This window comes from Notamacropus eugenii, chromosome X (genome assembly GCF_028372415.1).
Source record: "Notamacropus eugenii isolate mMacEug1 chromosome X, mMacEug1.pri_v2, whole genome shotgun sequence".
In the NCBI taxonomy this organism is placed as follows: domain Eukaryota; kingdom Metazoa; phylum Chordata; class Mammalia; order Diprotodontia; family Macropodidae; genus Notamacropus; species Notamacropus eugenii.
The window spans coordinates 25,201,826-25,222,114 of NC_092879.1; the positions used below are offsets into that span (position 1 = coordinate 25,201,826).

Here is a 20,289-nt window from a genome sequence, read left to right on the forward strand (position 1 = left end):
TATTTCAGTAAAATAGTGATCTGAAAATATACATCCTGAGGGACCATCTTTCAGGAGTGGTGAATATCAAGTGCCTACTCTGGTTCCAAAATTTTTTTTGAAAGGAAAACATGTGTGAAAACAAAAAAGAGCCCATGCTGTGTCTTGAAGGGTTAAGGCTACTGTAGGCATCACTATTGTTTTCAATAAAGGATCACGATCTATTGAAAAAGAAACAGGCAAAAAATTCAACACATAACATTTGTGTGTTCAAGAAAGTATCCTGTTCATACGGAGATATAATTTAATACACTCAAATTCAAAAAGAAGTGAAAAAGAAAATTGGAAAGTTTAACAAATTCTAAAATGTGTATTTGCAAGACAATTGAAAACCTCGCATTGCCATTGCTTATAACAATTTATAAATTTAAGAAATTCCAAAAATTGGGATGAAAGTCTAAAACACACACACACACACACACACACACATAGATTATATATAGAGAGACTTATATATATATATATATATATATATATATATATATATATATATATACACATACACATATATATATATGTGCCCTCTGAAAAAACTAATTAACTGCACTGCCTTAATCTGACAAGACAGCTGCTGATTTGTGATTATTGTAAATAAAGGATGAGGTGCTATATAACTGCTAAGACCAATTTGAATATAATTCATGAATACAATCTGTTGATCTCTTCTTCCCTCCTTTTATGGATATAAGCATTTACAGTTGTATATTTGCCCTCAAGTATTGCCTATTCTGCATCCCACAAATTGTGGTATGTTATTTCATTTTTGTCATTTTCTTTAATGAAATTATTGGTGCTATCTTTACTTCTTTGATCCACTCATTCTGTAAAAGTAGATGACTTGGTTTCCAACTAACTTTTAACCTATGCATCAAAAGTCCTTTATTATATGTATTTTACTGCATTATGATCCCAAAGGGATGTCTTCAAGATTTTTTCTTTTTGGCCGTTTTTCTGAGGCTTCTATGCCCAAACACAAGGTCATTATTTTGTAGCTCCCATGCAGATCAGATAAAAAATGCTATCCTCCTTTTTATTGCCATCCAGCATTCTTCAGAAGTCTACCATATCTAACGTTGCAAAATTCTATTTATCTCCTTATCTTCTCTTTCTGATATTTAATAAATTAAATTTATCTAGGTCTGTCAGGTGGTAAATTGATAGGCCCTGCTATCAGACTGTTACTGCCTATTCCCTGCTATAGCCTTCAAGAATTTGGATGCTATACCATTTGATGTATATATTTTTCAGTATTGATATTAATTCCTCGTCTGTGGTGCCTTTTGGAAAAATGTAATTTCTCTGAACACCTCTTTTAATTAGCTGCCTTTGTATTTTTCCTTTGCCTCAGATGACTGCTACTCATGCCAGTTTTACTTTTGCTGAAGCATAACCGATTCTGCTCCAACACCTTGTTTCAACTCTGTGTGTGTGTGTGTGTCTCTATTTCCCATCTCCCTTGTAAACAACACCTTGTTGGACTCTGGTTTCTCATCCATTTTCCTGTCATCTACCATTTTGTGGGTGAGGCCATCCATTCACATTCACAGTTAGGATTGTTAATTGTCTATTTCCCTCTATACTCTTCTACTCATCCTTCTCTATTTTCTCCTGCGAATTTTCTCCGAACATGAAGTAACAGTATAAGAGTCTGTTTTGTTTCTGAGCACTGCCTCCCTTAACCATCATTCCCTCTTATTGTATCCACCTCCACTTTCTCTTAGCCCATTCCCCTCCTACTTCATTGTTGAGATTGATAAATTAGTTTCCTGACCCAAATTTGTGTGTGTGTGTGTGTACGTGTACGCGTGTATGTGTGCATGTGCAAACATACACACACACACACACACACACACACACACACACACACACACACACACACACACACCCTCTTCTCAGATTCAAGCAGTTCAGATAAGAGTAAGGGTCAAATATTGCCTACTCTGTGCCCCATACTTTCCTTCCATTGTAAAAACTCTCCTTGAGAGTCTCTTTTATGGAAGTTAACTTTCTCCATTCTTTCTCTCCCTTTCCCCTTCCCCCAGTGCATACGTTTTTCCCACCCTTCTTCTTTGGAGATTATACTAACATAAGAGACCCAAACCCATGCCCTCTGCCTTAGTAGACTCCTTCTAAGTGCCATAACGATGATTATGTTCTTAGGGGTTACATGCATCATTTTCCCACATGGGAATCTAAACAGTGTAAACTTGTTCAATTGCTATGATCTCTCACTCATGTTGACATTTTTATATTTCCCTTGAGTCTTTTGATGGAATGTCAAATTTGTTATTCAGCTCTGGTCTTTTCTTCAGGAATGCTTGAAGGTTCTCTATTTCATTAATTACCCATTTTTACCCCTGTAGGATTATACTCAGTTTGGCTGGGTAGGCTCTCTATGGTTGCAATCCTAGCTCCCGTGCCTTCTGGAAAGTCATATTCCAAGCTCTCCAGTCCCACATACCATATTTCAGTGCATGACGGTCACAGATTTTCAGACAAAATGTTTTGCGGAAAAGTGGGGTGCAACCATTATGTAAAGGTTTTGAAAAAAAAGTTGTACCAGGGTTACCTAAAAATCATTTAGTACAAACTGCCTTTGGTGCAAGAATAAGAATGTATGGAATACTCATGAATATAGGTTAAAATTGGGAAGATGCAAGTCTTACCATTTCAAGTGCCTGACCATGGTGGCTTCACCTGCCTACCACTTCCCCTGCCACTTCAGTTTTTCACTGGGTTGAGTAACAATACCATTAGTCCTGGAGCCCTCTAAAGAAACCACACAGGTTGGCTCTGGGAAAGACACTGACAATGCCTGTGTGCTAAGAACTCTAGGCTCCTAGCTCACAATGTGGGGGAGATAAATGTGCACCCATATGCCACTGGGGAATTCCTTGCTCCTTTGTAAACTTTTTTGTGAACAGAATTATGCCACGTGATTACACAACGAAAGGGTATAAATCAAGTTTTGCACTAAATAAGCAACAACAGGCTGTGACAATTATGCGGTGGCAACAGTTATGCAGTGTAATACGGTACAATCTTGTGTGATTCTGAATGTGGCTGCAGAGTATTTGAATTCTTTCTTTCTGGCTGCGTACAGTACCTTGACCTAGGAGCTCTGGATTTTGGCTAGAATATTACTGGGAGTTCTCATTTGAGGATTTCTTTAGCAGGGGGACCAGGAGACTCTCAATTTTAGCTCTCCTCTTTGGTTCTAAGATACTTGGCCATTTTCCATTCATGATTTCTTGAAATAGGATACCAAGGCTCTCTTTTAAACCATAGCTTTCAGGTGGTGCCCAGATTCTTGAATTACCTCTCTCAGCTCTGTTTTACATGTCACTTACTTTTCCTAAGCTATATTAAATATTTTCTCCTATTTTCCAGTCTCTTCACTTTGTTTCTACTATTTTTTGATGTCTCATGGAGTCAATAGTGCCCAATTGTCCAATTATCATTTCTAAGGTGTTGTTTTCTTCATGGAGGTTTTCCATTTTTTTTTTTTTTTACCAGTAGGCCAATTCTGATTTCTAAGGAATTATTTTCTTTGGTATTTTTTTGGGAGATTCCTCTTCTTGATTGTTAATTCTCTTTTCATAAATTTTCGCTCATCCTTCAATCATTTCCTCAATTTTTCTTATATCACTCTTGTTTTCAAGACATTGTCTTCTTCTGAGTTTTTCTGCTGAGCTTTCCTGTCACCATAGTAGCTTTGTATGCTCAGGTTCTTTTTGTTTGCTCATTTCCTTAGCCTCCATCTTCACTTTGGATTTTATGTTAGAGCTGGGCTCTGCTCTCCTCTGGAGGGGAGGACTGGGCTGAATTTCTGTCTATTATGTCCTTCTGCTTTCACAAGTAGACCTAGGGATCTGTAGCTTTTTGATGCCTTCAGAGTGGTGTGATCCCATGACAGGTCCGGTCACTGTCCTTATGACCTGGGCTCTGGTCCTTACTCAGGTAGGGCAGCTGCTTCCTCATGACTACCACCACTCTTCTCCACCTTGGAACTGCGACTCAGCACTGTGTAATGAGTGACAGAGCTAACAATTGGCACCTGACCCTGCGCCCAGGAATTGAAAAGGAATCTACTTAGTAATCCCCTTTCCTTCCTGGGCACCGGTGCCGCTGCTGCCATCACCACTGCTACGCCGCACTGCTGCTGCCTGCCCAACAGCACCCTCAGGTGCCACATCCGCCATACCAAGGGCAACCTACACTCCAGCGTTGGCACGCTTCTCTTCCATCTTCTTCATCTGCCTTGGGACTTAATGTGACTTTTTCTTGACTTTCCTACCCAGAAATCTATTCAGTGTTTTCTGGGGTCTCTTTGTACGGGAGGTTTTGGGGGAGGTTTGACTGTTGTGATTATTCAGTCTGCCACCCTCACTCTGCCCCCCAACATGGAATTGTGAATATACTGTGCCTAATCTGAATGTAAATGAAAAAAATGTAAAAAAATAACGGCCTTCAAAACTTTAATCAAAGGCAGTCTTTCTAACAGGAATGGTTGTTTCACAGGTTATTGTTATGGTGAGTGAATGGGCCGTATTTACAGAAAAAATAATGCAAGTACATATGATTCACAAGGGAAGCAATTTCTGATTTTAAATAACTCTGCTTCTAAGGTATACAAGGATTTAATATACTAAAAACAATTACATAACTGAAAAGGAAAAAACATGTGAAGAATAGCAGAAGAGAAAAGACCTTTGAACGTGAAATCACTATCCCGGAATGGGTTTTAGAAAGAGCTTAGGGTGGAGAATTTCCAGGCTGCGAATTCAGAGTCTGGGCTCTGAGCAACAAAACTGAGAGGTGACATAGTGTCTAGGATACAACACAGAAGAAGGCACATCCAACATAGCATCTATGAGAGACTGGGGGCTATTTGGGATTCATGGGTTCTAGCTGGATAGTGCCATGCAACCCAGAACATCAAAGATGGCAGGGAATGTGGAACACACAAAGATGATCAGGGCCAGAAAAGTGACAGTGTCTGGTTCAGTAGGATCTCAGCACACAGGAGGGAGGGCCTTGGAGATGCCAGAGAGGGACAAGAGAATGGCAGAGCTAGCAGGATACATATTGCTATTTTTCAGTGGTGTCTGACTCTTCTGGACCCCTTTGTGCTGTTATTGGCAAAGAATATGGCAGTGGTTTGCTATTTCCTGCTCTAAGTTATTTGACAAAAGGGAAACTGAGGCAAACAGGGTTAAGTGACTTACCCAGGGTCACTCAGCTAAGAAGTGTCTGAGGTCAGATTTGAACTTGGGTCTTCCTGACTCCAGGCCCAGTGATCCATCCGCTGTGCAACCTGGCTCAAAATAAATGGGAAGTATCTGTTGAAACAAATAAGGCTAGCATATAGTATGCATTTTTAAAGGTTCAACTTTAAAAGATTTAAACACTGTATTATCATGATTTGACGTAATAATATGTTGTAACATGTACTTATTTAACAGACATGAAATTTAACATGATAAACCTGAATAGAAAAGCAGAAGAGGAGAAAAAAGTCTTATCACTTTAGTGAGCAGAATTTGAACATAAAATGGCAAAGCTGGCAGATGCTTTAGAACAAGATTGATGGACATGGATATACATTTCAAGAAAATATATGATAGGATAGATAAAGAGGAGAAGGGAGAATTTCAGGACTGGGATGGCAGTGAGTTTCTGAACATCAAAACTGGGAGTTGACACAGAAGCCAGAATGTGAGATAGTAAATGTAGATCTAAAAAGGAATTTCTGAGCTTCGACCAAATTTAGACCAAAGGAGGTAGAACCCTTCAACCTAGAATATCCAGCTTGGGAGGGGCTTTAGGACACAGAATCTGGAAGGTGGTCAGGGTCAGAGAACAAACAGTGACTGAGTCTGTGGGATGTGAACATGGGTTATATCAGGCATGGGAGAGGTCAGAGAGGACAGAGTGTTAGGGCTGGGAAGGCAGGTAGCAAGGCTTGGAAGGCTCTTCCATTACAGACTGTAAGGCCTCGGATGGTCCTGAGAACAACCAATCGATTGATCAACCTTTACATAGTCAGTAGGCAATGACTACGTGTCAGGCACTGTGCTAAGAGCTAGGGATACAAAACAGAGACAAAAGATATTCCTGCCCCAAAGAGCTTACACCTCCATCTGACACACAGCATGCAAGTATATGTATACAAAGCAACATACAGGATAAATGTGAAATGATTAAAGGAAGGAAGGCACTGGAATGAAAAGGGGCTGGGGAAGCATTCCTACAGAATGTGAGGTTTTAGTTGCAACTGAAAGGAATGACTCTTTTTTCTATGCTCAGAGTTCCAGTGTATACAGAATTACAAATAAAGGGAAGCCAATTGTCATAAATATATTTAGTATATGAGGTACAACATAAAATGTAGTATAATTTATTTCAGTAAAATAGTGATCTGAAAATATACATCCTGAGGGACCATCTTTCAGGAGTGGTGAATATCAAGTGCCTACTCTGGTTCCAAATTTTTTTTTGAAAGGAAAACATGTGTGAAAACAAAAAAGAGCCCATGCTGTGTCTTGAAGGGTTAAGGCTACTGTAGGCATCACTATTGTTTTCAATAAAGGATCACGATCTATTGAAAAAGAAACAGGCAAAAAATTCAAAACATAACATTTGTGTGTTCAAGAAAGTATCCTGTTCATACGGAGATATAATTTAATACACTCAAATTCAAAAAGAAGTGAAAAAGAAAATTGGAAAGTTTAACAAATTCTAAAATGTGTATTTGCAAGACAATTGAAAACCTCGCATTGCCATTGCTTATAACAATTTATAAATTTAAGAAATTCCAAAAATTGGGATGAAAGTCTAAAACACACACACACACACACACACAGATTATATATAGAGAGACTTATATATATATATATATATATATATACATACACATATATATATATGTGCCCTCTGAAAAAACTAATTAACTGCACTGCCTTAATCTGACAAGACAGCTGCTGATTTGTGATTATTGTAAATAAAGGATGAGGTGCTAAATAACTGCTAAGACCAATTTGAATATAATTCATGAATACAATCTGTTGATCTCTTCTTCCCTCCTTTTATGGATATAAGCATTTACAGGTGTATATTTGCCCTCAAGTATTGCCTATTCTGCATCCCACAAATTGTGGTATGTTATTTCATTTTTGTCATTTTCTTTAATGAAATTATTGGTGCTATCTTTACTTCTTTGATCCACTCATTCTGTAAAAGTAGATGACTTGGTTTCCAACTAACTTTTAACCTATGCATCAAAAGTCCTTTATTATATGTATTTTACTGCATTATGATCCCAAAGGGATGTCTTCAAGATTTTTTCTTTTTGGCCGTTTTTCTGAGGCTTCTATGCCCAAACACAAGGTCATTATTTTGTAGCTCCCATGCAGATCAGATAAAAAATGCTATCCTCCTTTTTATTGCCATCCAGCATTCTTCAGAAGTCTACCATATCTAACGTTGCAAAATTCTATTTATCTCCTTATCTTCTCTTTCTGATATTTAATAAATTAAATTTATCTAGGTCTGTCAGGTGGTAAATTGATAGGCCCTGCTATCAGACTGTTACTGCCTATTCCCTGCTATAGCCTTCAAGAATTTGGATGCTATACCATTTGATGTATATATTTTTCAGTATTGATATTAATTCCTCGTCTGTGGTGCCTTTTGGAAAAATGTAATTTCTCTGAACACCTCTTTTAATTAGCTGCCTTTGTATTTTTCCTTTGCCTCAGATGACTGCTACTCATGCCAGTTTTACTTTTGCTGAAGCATAACCGATTCTGCTCCAACACCTTGTTTCAACTCTGTGTGTGTGTGTGTGTCTCTATTTCCCATCTCCCTTGTAAACAACACCTTGTTGGACTCTGGTTTCTCATCCATTTTCCTGTCATCTACCATTTTGTGGGTGAGGCCATCCATTCACATTCACAGTTAGGATTGTTAATTGTCTATTTCCCTCTATACTCTTCTACTCATCCTTCTCTATTTTCTCCTGCGAATTTTCTCCGAACATGAAGTAACAGTATAAGAGTCTGTTTTGTTTCTGAGCACTGCCTCCCTTAACCATCATTCCCTCTTATTGTATCCACCTCCACTTTCTCTTAGCCCATTCCCCTCCTACTTCATTGTTGAGATTGATAAATTAGTTTCCTGACCCAAATTTGTGTGTGTGTATGTGTGTGTGTGTAGGTGTACGCGTGTATGTGTGTGTGTGCAAACATATACACACACACACACACACACACACACACACACACACACACACACACACACACACACACACACCCTCTTCTCAGATTCAAGCAGTTCAGATAAGAGTAAGGGTCAAATATTGCCTACTCTGTGCCCCATACTTTCCTTCCATTGTAAAAACTCTCCTTGAGAGTCTCTTTTATGGAAGTTAACTTTCTCCATTCTTTCTCTCCCTTTCCCCTTCCCCCAGTGCATACGTTTTTCCCACCCTTCTTCTTTGGAGATTATACTAACATAAGAGACCCAAACCCATGCCCTCTGCCTTAGTAGACTCCTTCTAAGTGCCATAACGATGATTATGTTCTTAGGGGTTACATGCATCATTTTCCCACATGGGAATCTAAACAGTGTAAACTTGTTCAATTGCTATGATCTCTCACTCATGTTGACATTTTTATATTTCCCTTGAGTCTTTTGATGGAATGTCAAATTTGTTATTCAGCTCTGGTCTTTTCTTCAGGAATGCTTGAAGGTTCTCTATTTCATTAATTACCCATTTTTACCCCTGTAGGATTATACTCAGTTTGGCTGGGTAGGCTCTCTATGGTTGCAATCCTAGCTCCCGTGCCTTCTGGAAAGTCATATTCCAAGCTCTCCAGTCCCACATACCATATTTCAGTGCATGACGGTCACAGATTTTCAGACAAAATGTTTTGCGGAAAAGTGGGGTGCAACCATTATGTAAAGGTTTTGAAAAAAAAGTTGTACCAGGGTTACCTAAAAATCATTTAGTACAAACTGCCTTTGGTGCAAGAATAAGAATGTATGGAATACTCATGAATATAGGTTAAAATTGGGAAGATGCAAGTCTTACCATTTCAAGTGCCTGACCATGGTGGCTTCACCTGCCTACCACTTCCCCTGCCACTTCAGTTTTTCACTGGGTTGAGTAACAATACCATTAGTCCTGGAGCCCTCTAAAGAAACCACACAGGTTGGCTCTGGGAAAGACACTGACAATGCCTGTGTGCTAAGAACTCTAGGCTCCTAGCTCACAATGTGGGGGAGATAAATGTGCACCCATATGCCACTGGGGAATACCTTGCTCCTTTGTAAACTTTTTTGTGAACAGAATTATGCCACGTGATTACACAACGAAAGGGTATAAATCAAGTTTTGCACTAAATAAGCAACAACAGGCTGTGACAATTATGCGGTGGCAACAGTTATGCAGTGTAATACGGTACAATCTTGTGTGATTCTGAATGTGGCTGCAGAGTATTTGAATTCTTTCTTTCTGGCTGCGTACAGTACCTTGACCTAGGAGCTCTGGATTTTGGCTAGAATATTACTGGGAGTTCTCATTTGAGGATTTCTTTAGCAGGGGGACCAGGAGACTCTCAATTTTAGCTCTCCTCTTTGGTTCTAAGATACTTGGCCATTTTCCATTTATGATTTCTTGAAATAGGATACCAAGGCTCTCTTTTAAACCATAGCTTTCAGGTGGTGCCCAGATTCTTGAATTACCTCTCTCAGCTCTGTTTTACATGTCACTTACTTTTCCTAAGCTATATTAAATATTTTCTCCTATTTTCCAGTCTCTTCACTTTGTTTCTACTATTTTTTGATGTCTCATGGAGTCAATAGTGCCCAATTGTCCAATTATCATTTCTAAGGTGTTGTTTTCTTCATGGAGGTTTTCCATTTTTTTTTTTTTTTTACCAGTAGGCCAATTCTGATTTCTAAGGAATTATTTTCTTTGGTATTTTTTTGGGAGATTCCTCTTCTTGATTGTTAATTCTCTTTTCATAAATTTTCGCTCATCCTTCAATCATTTCCTCAATTTTTCTTATATCACTCTTGTTTTCAAGACATTGTCTTCTTCTGAGTTTTTCTGCTGAGCTTTCCTGTCACCATAGTAGCTTTGTATGCTCAGGTTCTTTTTGTTTGCTCATTTCCTTAGCCTCCATCTTCACTTTGGATTTTATGTTAGAGCTGGGCTCTGCTCTCCTCTGGAGGGGAGGACTGGGCTGAATTTCTGTCTATTATGTCCTTCTGCTTTCACAAGTAGACCTAGGGATCTGTAGCTTTTTGATGCCTTCAGAGTGGTGTGATCCCATGACAGGTCCGGTCACTGTCCTTATGACCTGGGCTCTGGTCCTTACTCAGGTAGGGCAGCTGCTTCCTCATGACTACCACCACTCTTCTCCACCTTGGAACTGCGACTCAGCACTGTGTAATGAGTGACAGAGCTAACAATTGGCACCTGACCCTGCGCCCAGGAATTGAAAAGGAATCTACTTAGTAATCCCCTTTCCTTCCTGGGCACCGGTGCCGCTGCTGCCATCACCACTGCTACGCCGCACTGCTGCTGCCTGCCCAACAGCACCCTCAGGTGCCACATCCGCCATACCAAGGGCAACCTACACTCCAGCGTTGGCACGCTTCTCTTCCATCTTCTTCATCTGCCTTGGGACTTAATGTGACTTTTTCTTGACTTTCCTACCCAGAAATCTATTCAGTGTTTTCTGGGGTCTCTTTGTACGGGAGGTTTTGGGGGAGGTTTGACTGTTGTGATTATTCAGTCTGCCACCCTCACTCTGCCCCCCAACATGGAATTGTGAATATACTGTGCCTAATCTGAATGTAAATGAAAAAAATGTAAAAAAATAACGGCCTTCAAAACTTTAATCAAAGGCAGTCTTTCTAACAGGAATGGTTGTTTCACAGGTTATTGTTATGGTGAGTGAATGGGCCGTATTTACAGAAAAAATAATGCAAGTACATATGATTCACAAGGGAAGCAATTTCTGATTTTAAATAACTCTGCTTCTAAGGTATACAAGGATTTAATATACTAAAAACAATTACATAACTGAAAAGGAAAAAACATGTGAAGAATAGCAGAAGAGAAAAGACCTTTGAACGTGAAATCACTATCCCGGAATGGGTTTTAGAAAGAGCTTAGGGTGGAGAATTTCCAGGCTGCGAATTCAGAGTCTGGGCTCTGAGCAACAAAACTGAGAGGTGACATAGTGTCTAGGATACAACACAGAAGAAGGCACATCCAACATAGCATCTATGAGAGACTGGGGGCTATTTGGGATTCATGGGTTCTAGCTGGATAGTGCCATGCAACCCAGAACATCAAAGATGGCAGGGAATGTGGAACACACAAAGATGATCAGGGCCAGAAAAGTGACAGTGTCTGGTTCAGTAGGATCTCAGCACACAGGAGGGAGGGCCTTGGAGATGCCAGAGAGGGACAAGAGAATGGCAGAGCTAGCAGGATACATATTGCTATTTTTCAGTGGTGTCTGACTCTTCTGGACCCCTTTGTGCTGTTATTGGCAAAGAATATGGCAGTGGTTTGCTATTTCCTGCTCTAAGTTATTTGACAAAAGGGAAACTGAGGCAAACAGGGTTAAGTGACTTACCCAGGGTCACTCAGCTAAGAAGTGTCTGAGGTCAGATTTGAACTTGGGTCTTCCTGACTCCAGGCCCAGTGATCCATCCGCTGTGCAACCTGGCTCAAAATAAATGGGAAGTATCTGTTGAAACAAATAAGGCTAGCATATAGTATGCATTTTTAAAGGTTCAACTTTAAAAGATTTAAACACTGTATTATCATGATTTGACGTAATAATATGTTGTAACATGTACTTATTTAACAGACATGAAATTTAACATGATAAACCTGAATAGAAAAGCAGAAGAGGAGAAAAAAGTCTTATCACTTTAGTGAGCAGAATTTGAACATAAAATGGCAAAGCTGGCAGATGCTTTAGAACAAGATTGATGGACATGGATATACATTTCAAGAAAATATATGATAGGATAGATAAAGAGGAGAAGGGAGAATTTCAGGACTGGGATGGCAGTGAGTTTCTGAACATCAAAACTGGGAGTTGACACAGAAGCCAGAATGTGAGATAGTAAATGTAGATCTAAAAAGGAATTTCTGAGCTTCGACCAAATTTAGACCAAAGGAGGTAGAACCCTTCAACCTAGAATATCCAGCTTGGGAGGGGCTTTAGGACACAGAATCTGGAAGGTGGTCAGGGTCAGAGAACAAACAGTGACTGAGTCTGTGGGATGTGAACATGGGTTATATCAGGCATGGGAGAGGTCAGAGAGGACAGAGTGTTAGGGCTGGGAAGGCAGGTAGCAAGGCTTGGAAGGCTCTTCCATTACAGACTGTAAGGCCTCGGATGGTCCTGAGAACAACCAATCGATTGATCAACCTTTACATAGTCAGTAGGCACTGACTACGTGTCAGGCACTGTGCTAAGAGCTAGGGATACAAAACAGAGACAAAAGATATTCCTGCCCCAAAGAGCTTACACCTCCATCTGACACACAGCATGCAAGTATATGTATACAAAGCAACATACAGGATAAATGTGAAATGATTAAAGGAAGGAAGGCACTGGAATGAAAAGGGGCTGGGGAAGCATTCCTACAGAATGTGAGGTTTTAGTTGCAACTGAAAGGAATGACTCTTTTTTCTATGCTCAGAGTTCCAGTGTATACAGAATTACAAATAAAGGGAAGCCAATTGTCATAAATATATTTAGTATATGAGGTACAACATAAAATGTAGTATAATTTATTTCAGTAAAATAGTGATCTGAAAATATACATCCTGAGGGACCATCTTTCAGGAGTGGTGAATATCAAGTGCCTACTCTGGTTCCAAATTTTTTTTTGAAAGGAAAACATGTGTGAAAACAAAAAAGAGCCCATGCTGTGTCTTGAAGGGTTAAGGCTACTGTAGGCATCACTATTGTTTTCAATAAAGGATCACGATCTATTGAAAAAGAAACAGGCAAAAAATTCAACACATAACATTTGTGTGTTCAAGAAAGTATCCTGTTCATACGGAGATATAATTTAATACACTCAAATTCAAAAAGAAGTGAAAAAGAAAATTGGAAAGTTTAACAAATTCTAAAATGTGTATTTGCAAGACAATTGAAAACCTCGCATTGCCATTGCTTATAACAATTTATAAATTTAAGAAATTCCAAAAATTGGGATGAAAGTCTAAAACACACACACACACACACAGATTATATATAGAGAGACTTATATATATATATATATATATATACATACACATATATATATATGTGCCCTCTGAAAAAACTAATTAACTGCACTGCCTTAATCTGACAAGACAGCTGCTGATTTGTGATTATTGTAAATAAAGGATGAGGTGCTAAATAACTGCTAAGACCAATTTGAATATAATTCATGAATACAATCTGTTGATCTCTTCTTCCCTCCTTTTATGGATATAAGCATTTACAGGTGTATATTTGCCCTCAAGTATTGCCTATTCTGCATCCCACAAATTGTGGTATGTTATTTCATTTTTGTCATTTTCTTTAATGAAATTATTGGTGCTATCTTTACTTCTTTGATCCACTCATTCTGTAAAAGTAGATGACTTGGTTTCCAACTAACTTTTAACCTATGCATCAAAAGTCCTTTATTATATGTATTTTACTGCATTATGATCCCAAAGGGATGTCTTCAAGATTTTTTCTTTTTGGCCGTTTTTCTGAGGCTTCTATGCCCAAACACAAGGTCATTATTTTGTAGCTCCCATGCAGATCAGATAAAAAATGCTATCCTCCTTTTTATTGCCATCCAGCATTCTTCAGAAGTCTACCATATCTAACGTTGCAAAATTCTATTTATCTCCTTATCTTCTCTTTCTGATATTTAATAAATTAAATTTATCTAGGTCTGTCAGGTGGTAAATTGATAGGCCCTGCTATCAGACTGTTACTGCCTATTCCCTGCTATAGCCTTCAAGAATTTGGATGCTATACCATTTGATGTATATATTTTTCAGTATTGATATTAATTCCTCGTCTGTGGTGCCTTTTGGAAAAATGTAATTTCTCTGAACACCTCTTTTAATTAGCTGCCTTTGTATTTTTCCTTTGCCTCAGATGACTGCTACTCATGCCAGTTTTACTTTTGCTGAAGCATAACCGATTCTGCTCCAACACCTTGTTTCAACTCTGTGTGTGTGTGTGTGTCTCTATTTCCCATCTCCCTTGTGAACAACACCTTGTTGGACTCTGGTTTCTCATCCATTTTCCTGTCATCTACCATTTTGTGGGTGAGGCCATCCATTCACATTCACAGTTAGGATTGTTAATTGTCTATTTCCCTCTATACTCTTCTACTCATCCTTCTCTATTTTCTCCTGCGAATTTTCTCCGAACATGAAGTAACAGTATAAGAGTCTGTTTTGTTTCTGAGCACTGCCTCCCTTAACCATCATTCCCTCTTATTGTATCCACCTCCACTTTCTCTTAGCCCATTCCCCTCCTACTTCATTGTTGAGATTGATAAATTAGTTTCCTTACCCAAATTTGTGTGTGTGTGTGTGTGTGTGTAGGTGTACGCGTGTATGTGTGCATGTGCAAACATACACACACACACACACACACACACACACCCTCTTCTCAGATTCAAGCAGTTCAGATAAGAGTAAGGGTCAAATATTGCCTACTCTGTGCCCCATACTTTCCTTCCATTGTAAAAACTCTCCTTGAGAGTCTCTTTTATGGAAGTTAACTTTCTCCATTCTTTCTCTCCCTTTCCCCTTCCCCCAGTGCATACGTTTTTCCCACCCTTCTTCTTTGGAGATTATACTAACATAAGAGACCCAAACCCATGCCCTCTGCCTTAGTAGACTCCTTCTAAGTGCCATAACGATGATTATGTTCTTAGGGGTTACATGCATCATTTTCCCACATGGGAATCTAAACAGTGTAAACTTGTTCAATTGCTATGATCTCTCACTCATGTTGACATTTTTATATTTCCCTTGAGTCTTTTGATGGAATGTCAAATTTGTTATTCAGCTCTGGTCTTTTCTTCAGGAATGCTTGAAGGTTCTCTATTTCATTAATTACCCATTTTTACCCCTGTAGGATTATACTCAGTTTGGCTGGGTAGGCTCTCTATGGTTGCAATCCTAGCTCCCGTGCCTTCTGGAAAGTCATATTCCAAGCTCTCCAGTCCCACATACCATATTTCAGTGCATGACGGTCACAGATTTTCAGACAAAATGTTTTGCGGAAAAGTGGGGTGCAACCATTATGTAAAGGTTTTGAAAAAAAAGTTGTACCAGGGTTACCTAAAAATCATTTAGTACAAACTGCCTTTGGTGCAAGAATAAGAATGTATGGAATACTCATGAATATAGGTTAAAATTGGGAAGATGCAAGTCTTACCATTTCAAGTGCCTGACCATGGTGGCTTCACCTGCCTACCACTTCCCCTGCCACTTCAGTTTTTCACTGGGTTGAGTAACAATACCATTAGTCCTGGAGCCCTCTAAAGAAACCACACAGGTTGGCTCTGGGAAAGACACTGACAATGCCTGTGTGCTAAGAACTCTAGGCTCCTAGCTCACAATGTGGGGGAGATAAATGTGCACCCATATGCCACTGGGGAATACCTTGCTCCTTTGTAAACTTTTTTGTGAACAGAATTATGCCACGTGATTACACAACGAAAGGGTATAAATCAAGTTTTGCACTAAATAAGCAACAACAGGCTGTGACAATTATGCGGTGGCAACAGTTATGCAGTGTAATACGGTACAATCTTGTGTGATTCTGAATGTGGCTGCAGAGTATTTGAATTCTTTCTTTCTGGCTGCGTACAGTACCTTGACCTAGGAGCTCTGGATTTTGGCTAGAATATTACTGGGAGTTCTCATTTGAGGATTTCTTTAGCAGGGGGACCAGGAGACTCTCAATTTTAGCTCTCCTCTTTGGTTCTAAGATACTTGGCCATTTTCCATTTATGATTTCTTGAAATAGGATACCAAGGCTCTCTTTTAAACCATAGCTTTCAGGTGGTGCCCAGATTCTTGAATTACCTCTCTCAGCTCTGTTTTACATGTCACTTACTTTTCCTAAGCTATATTAAATATTTTCTCCTATTTTCCAGTCTCTTCACTTTGTTTCTACTATTTTTTGATGTCTCATGGAGTCATTAGTTCCCAATTGTCCAATTATCATTTCTAAGGTGTTGTTTTCTTCATGGAGGTTTTCCATTTTTTTTTTTTTTTTACCAGTAGGCCAATTCTGATTTCTAAGGAATTATTTTCTTTGGTATTTTTTTGGGAGATTCCTCTTCTTGATTGTTAATTCTCTTTTCATAAATTTTCGCTCATCCTTCAATCATTTCCTCAATTTTTCTTATATCACTCTTGTTTTCAAGACATTGTCTTCTTCTGAGTTTTTCTGCTGAGCTTTCCTGTCACCATAGTAGCTTTGTATGCTCAGGTTCTTTTTGTTTGCTCATTTCCTTAGCCTCCATCTTCACTTTGGATTTTATGTTAGAGTTGGGCTCTGCTCTCCTCTGGAGGGGAGGACTGGGCCGAATTTCTGTCTATTATGTCCTTCTGCTTTCACAAGTAGACCTAGGGATCTGTAGCTTTTTGATGCCTTCAGAGTGGTGTGATCCCATGACAGGTCCGGTCATTGTCCTTATGACCTGGGCTCTGGTCCTTACTCAGGTAGGGCAGCTGCTTCCTCATGACTACCACCACTCTTCTCCACCTTGGAACTGCGACTCAGCACTGTGTAATGAGTGACAGAGCTAACAATTGGCACCTGACCCTGCGCCCAGGAATTGAAAAGGAATCTACTTAGTAATCCCCTTTCCTTCCTGGGCACCGGTGCCGCTGCTGCCATCACCACTGCTACGCCGCACTGCTGCTGCCTGCCCAACAGCACCCTCAGGTGCCACATCCGCCATACCAAGGGCAACCTACACTCCAGCGTTGGCACGCTTCTCTTCCATCTTCTTCATCTGCCTTGGGACTTAATGTGACTTTTTCTTGACTTTCCTACCCAGAAATCTATTCAGTGTTTTCTGGGGTCTCTTTGTACGGGAGGTTTTGGGGGAGGTTTGACTGTTGTGATTATTCAGTCTGCCACCCTCACTCTGCCCCCCAACATGGAATTGTGAATATACTGTGCCTAATCTGAATGTAAATGAAAAAAATGTAAAAAAATAACGGCCTTCAAAAATTTAATCAAAGGCAGTCTTTCTAACAGGAATGGTTGTTTCACAGGTTATTGTTATGGTGAGTGAATGGGCCGTATTTACAGAAAAAATAATCCAAGTACATATGATTCACAAGGGAAGCAATTTCTGATTTTAAATAACTCTGCTTCTAAGGTATACAAGGATTTAATATACTAAAAACAATTACATAACTGAAAAGGAAAAAACATGTGAAGAATAGCAGAAGAGAAAAGACCTTTGAACGTGAAATCACTATCCCGGAATGGGTTTTAGAAAGAGCTTAGGGTGGAGAATTTCCAGGCTGCGAATTCAGAGTCTGGGCTCTGAGCAACAAAACTGAGAGGTGACATAGTGTCTAGGATACAACACAGAAGAAGGCACATCCAACATAGCATCTATGAGAGACTGGGGGCTATTTGGGATTCATGGGTTCTAGCTGGATAGTGCCATGCAACCCAGAACATCAAAGATGGCAGGGAATGTGGAACACACAAAGATGATCAGGGCCAGAAAAGTGACAGTGTCTGGTTCAGTAGGATCTCAGCACACAGGAGGGAGGGCCTTGGAGATGCCAGAGAGGGACAAGAGAATGGCAGAGCTAGCAGGATACATATTGCTATTTTTCAGTGGTGTCTGACTCTTCTGGACCCCTTTGTGCTGTTATTGGCAAAGAATATGGCAGTGGTTTGCTATTTCCTGCTCTAAGTTATTTGACAAAAGGGAAACTGAGGCAAACAGGGTTAAGTGACTTACCCAGGGTCACTCAGCTAAGAAGTGTCTGAGGTCAGATTTGAACTTGGGTCTTCCTGACTCCAGGCCCAGTGATCCATCCGCTGTGCAACCTGGCTCAAAATAAATGGGAAGTATCTGTTGAAACAAATAAGGCTAGCATATAGTATGCATTTTTAAAGGTTCAACTTTAAAAGATTTAAACACTGTATTATCATGATTTGACGTAATAATATGTTGTAACATGTACTTATTTAACAGACATGAAATTTAACATGATAAACCTGAATAGAAAAGCAGAAGAGGAGAAAAAAGTCTTATCACTTTAGTGAGCAGAATTTGAACATAAAATGGCAAAGCTGGCAGATGCTTTAGAACAAGATTGATGGACATGGATATACATTTCAAGAAAATATATGATAGGATAGATAAAGAGGAGAAGGGAGAATTTCAGGACTGGGATGGCAGTGAGTTTCTGAACATCAAAACTGGGAGTTGACACAGAAGCCAGAATGTGAGATAGTAAATGTAGATCTAAAAAGGAATTTCTGAGCTTCGACCAAATTTAGACCAAAGGAGGTAGAACCCTTCAACCTAGAATATCCAGCTTGGGAGGGGCTTTAGGACACAGAATCTGGAAGGTGGTCAGGGTCAGAGAACAAACAGTGACTGAGTCTGTGGGATGTGAACATGGGTTATATCAGGCATGGGAGAGGTCAGAGAGGACAGAGTGTTAGGGCTGGGAAGGCAGGTAGCAAGGCTTGGAAGGCTCTTCCATTACAGACTGTAAGGCCTCGGATGGTCCTGAGAACAACCAATCGATTGATCAACCTTTACATAGTCAGTAGGCACTGACTACGTGTCAGGCACTGTGCTAAGAGCTAGGGATACAAAACAGAGACAAAAGATATTCCTGCCCCAAAGAGCTTACACCTCCATCTGACACACAGCATGCAAGTATATGTATACAAAGCAACATGCAGGATAAATGTGAAATGATTAAAGGAAGGAAGGCACTGGAATGAAAAGGGGCTGGGGAAGCATTCCTACAGAATGTGAGGTTTTAGTTGCAACTGAAAGGAATGACTCTTTTTTCTATGCTCAGAGTTCCAGTGTATACAGAATTACAAATAAAGGGAAGCCAATTGTCATAAATATATTTAGTATATGAGGTACAACATAAAATGTAGTATAATTTATTTCAGTAAAATAGTGATCTGAAAATATACATCCTGAGGGACCATCTTTCAGGAGTGGTGAATATCAAGTGCCTACTCTGGTTCCAAATTTTTTTTTGAAAGGAAAACATGTGTGAAAACAAAAAAGAGCCCATGCTGTGTCTTGAAGGGTTAAGGCTACTGTAGGCATCACTATTGTTTTCAATAAAGGATCACGATCTATTGAAAAAGAAACAGGCAAAAAATTCAACACATAACATTTGTGTGTTCAAGAAAGTATCCTGTTCATACGGAGATATAATTTAATACACTCAAATTCAAAAAGAAGTGAAAAAGAAAATTGGAAAGTTTAACAAATTCTAAAATGTGTATTTGCAAGACAATTGAAAACCTCGCATTGCCATTGCTTATAACAATTTATAAATTTAAGAAATTCCAAAAATTGGGATGAAAGTCTAAAACACACACACACACACACACACACACAGATTATATATAGAGAGACATATATATATATATATATATATATATACATACACATATATATATATGTGCCCTCTGAAAAAACTAATTAACTGCACTGCCTTAATCTGACAAGACAGCTGCTGATTTGTGATTATTGTAAATAAAGGATGAGGTGCTAAATAACTGCTAAGACCAATTTGAATATAATTCATGAATACAATCTGTTGATCTCTTCTTCCCTCCTTTTATGGATATAAGCATTTACAGGTGTATATTTGCCCTCAAGTATTGCCTATTCTGCATCCCACAAATTGTGGTATGTTATTTCATTTTTGTTATTTTCTTTAATGAAATTATTGGTGCTATCTTTACTTCTTTGATCCACTCATTCTGTAAAAGTAGATGACTTGGTTTCCAACTAACTTTTAACCTATGCATCAAAAGTCCTTTATTATATGTATTTTACTGCATTATGATCCCAAAGGGATGTCTTCAAGATTTTTTCTTTTTGGCCGTTTTTCTGAGGCTTCTATGCCCAAACACAAGGTCATTATTTTGTAGCTCCCATGCAGATCAGATAAAAAATGCT

The 20,289-nt window shown here is 39.1% G+C and overlaps 1 long non-coding RNA gene across 16 annotated transcripts in view; it reads right to left on the reverse strand.

Moving 5' to 3' along the window:
* The window catches only part of LOC140515338 (uncharacterized), a 107,919-nt gene extending 88,219 nt beyond the window's left edge, over positions 1–19,700 (reverse strand). For 14 of the 16 annotated variants that reach the window (XR_011970976.1, XR_011970971.1, XR_011970967.1 and 11 more), the window contains exons 1-3: positions 18,082–19,700; positions 11,697–11,785; positions 5,268–5,356 (exon numbers count right to left, since the gene is read on the reverse strand). This is a non-coding gene — a long non-coding RNA (uncharacterized lncRNA). Of the gene's footprint in view, positions 1–5,267; positions 5,382–11,696; positions 11,811–18,081 lie in introns of all 16 variants that reach the window. The other 2 variants (XR_011970969.1, XR_011970979.1) reach the window with 2 other exon arrangements.
* Positions 19,701–20,289: the final 589 nt, after the last annotated feature.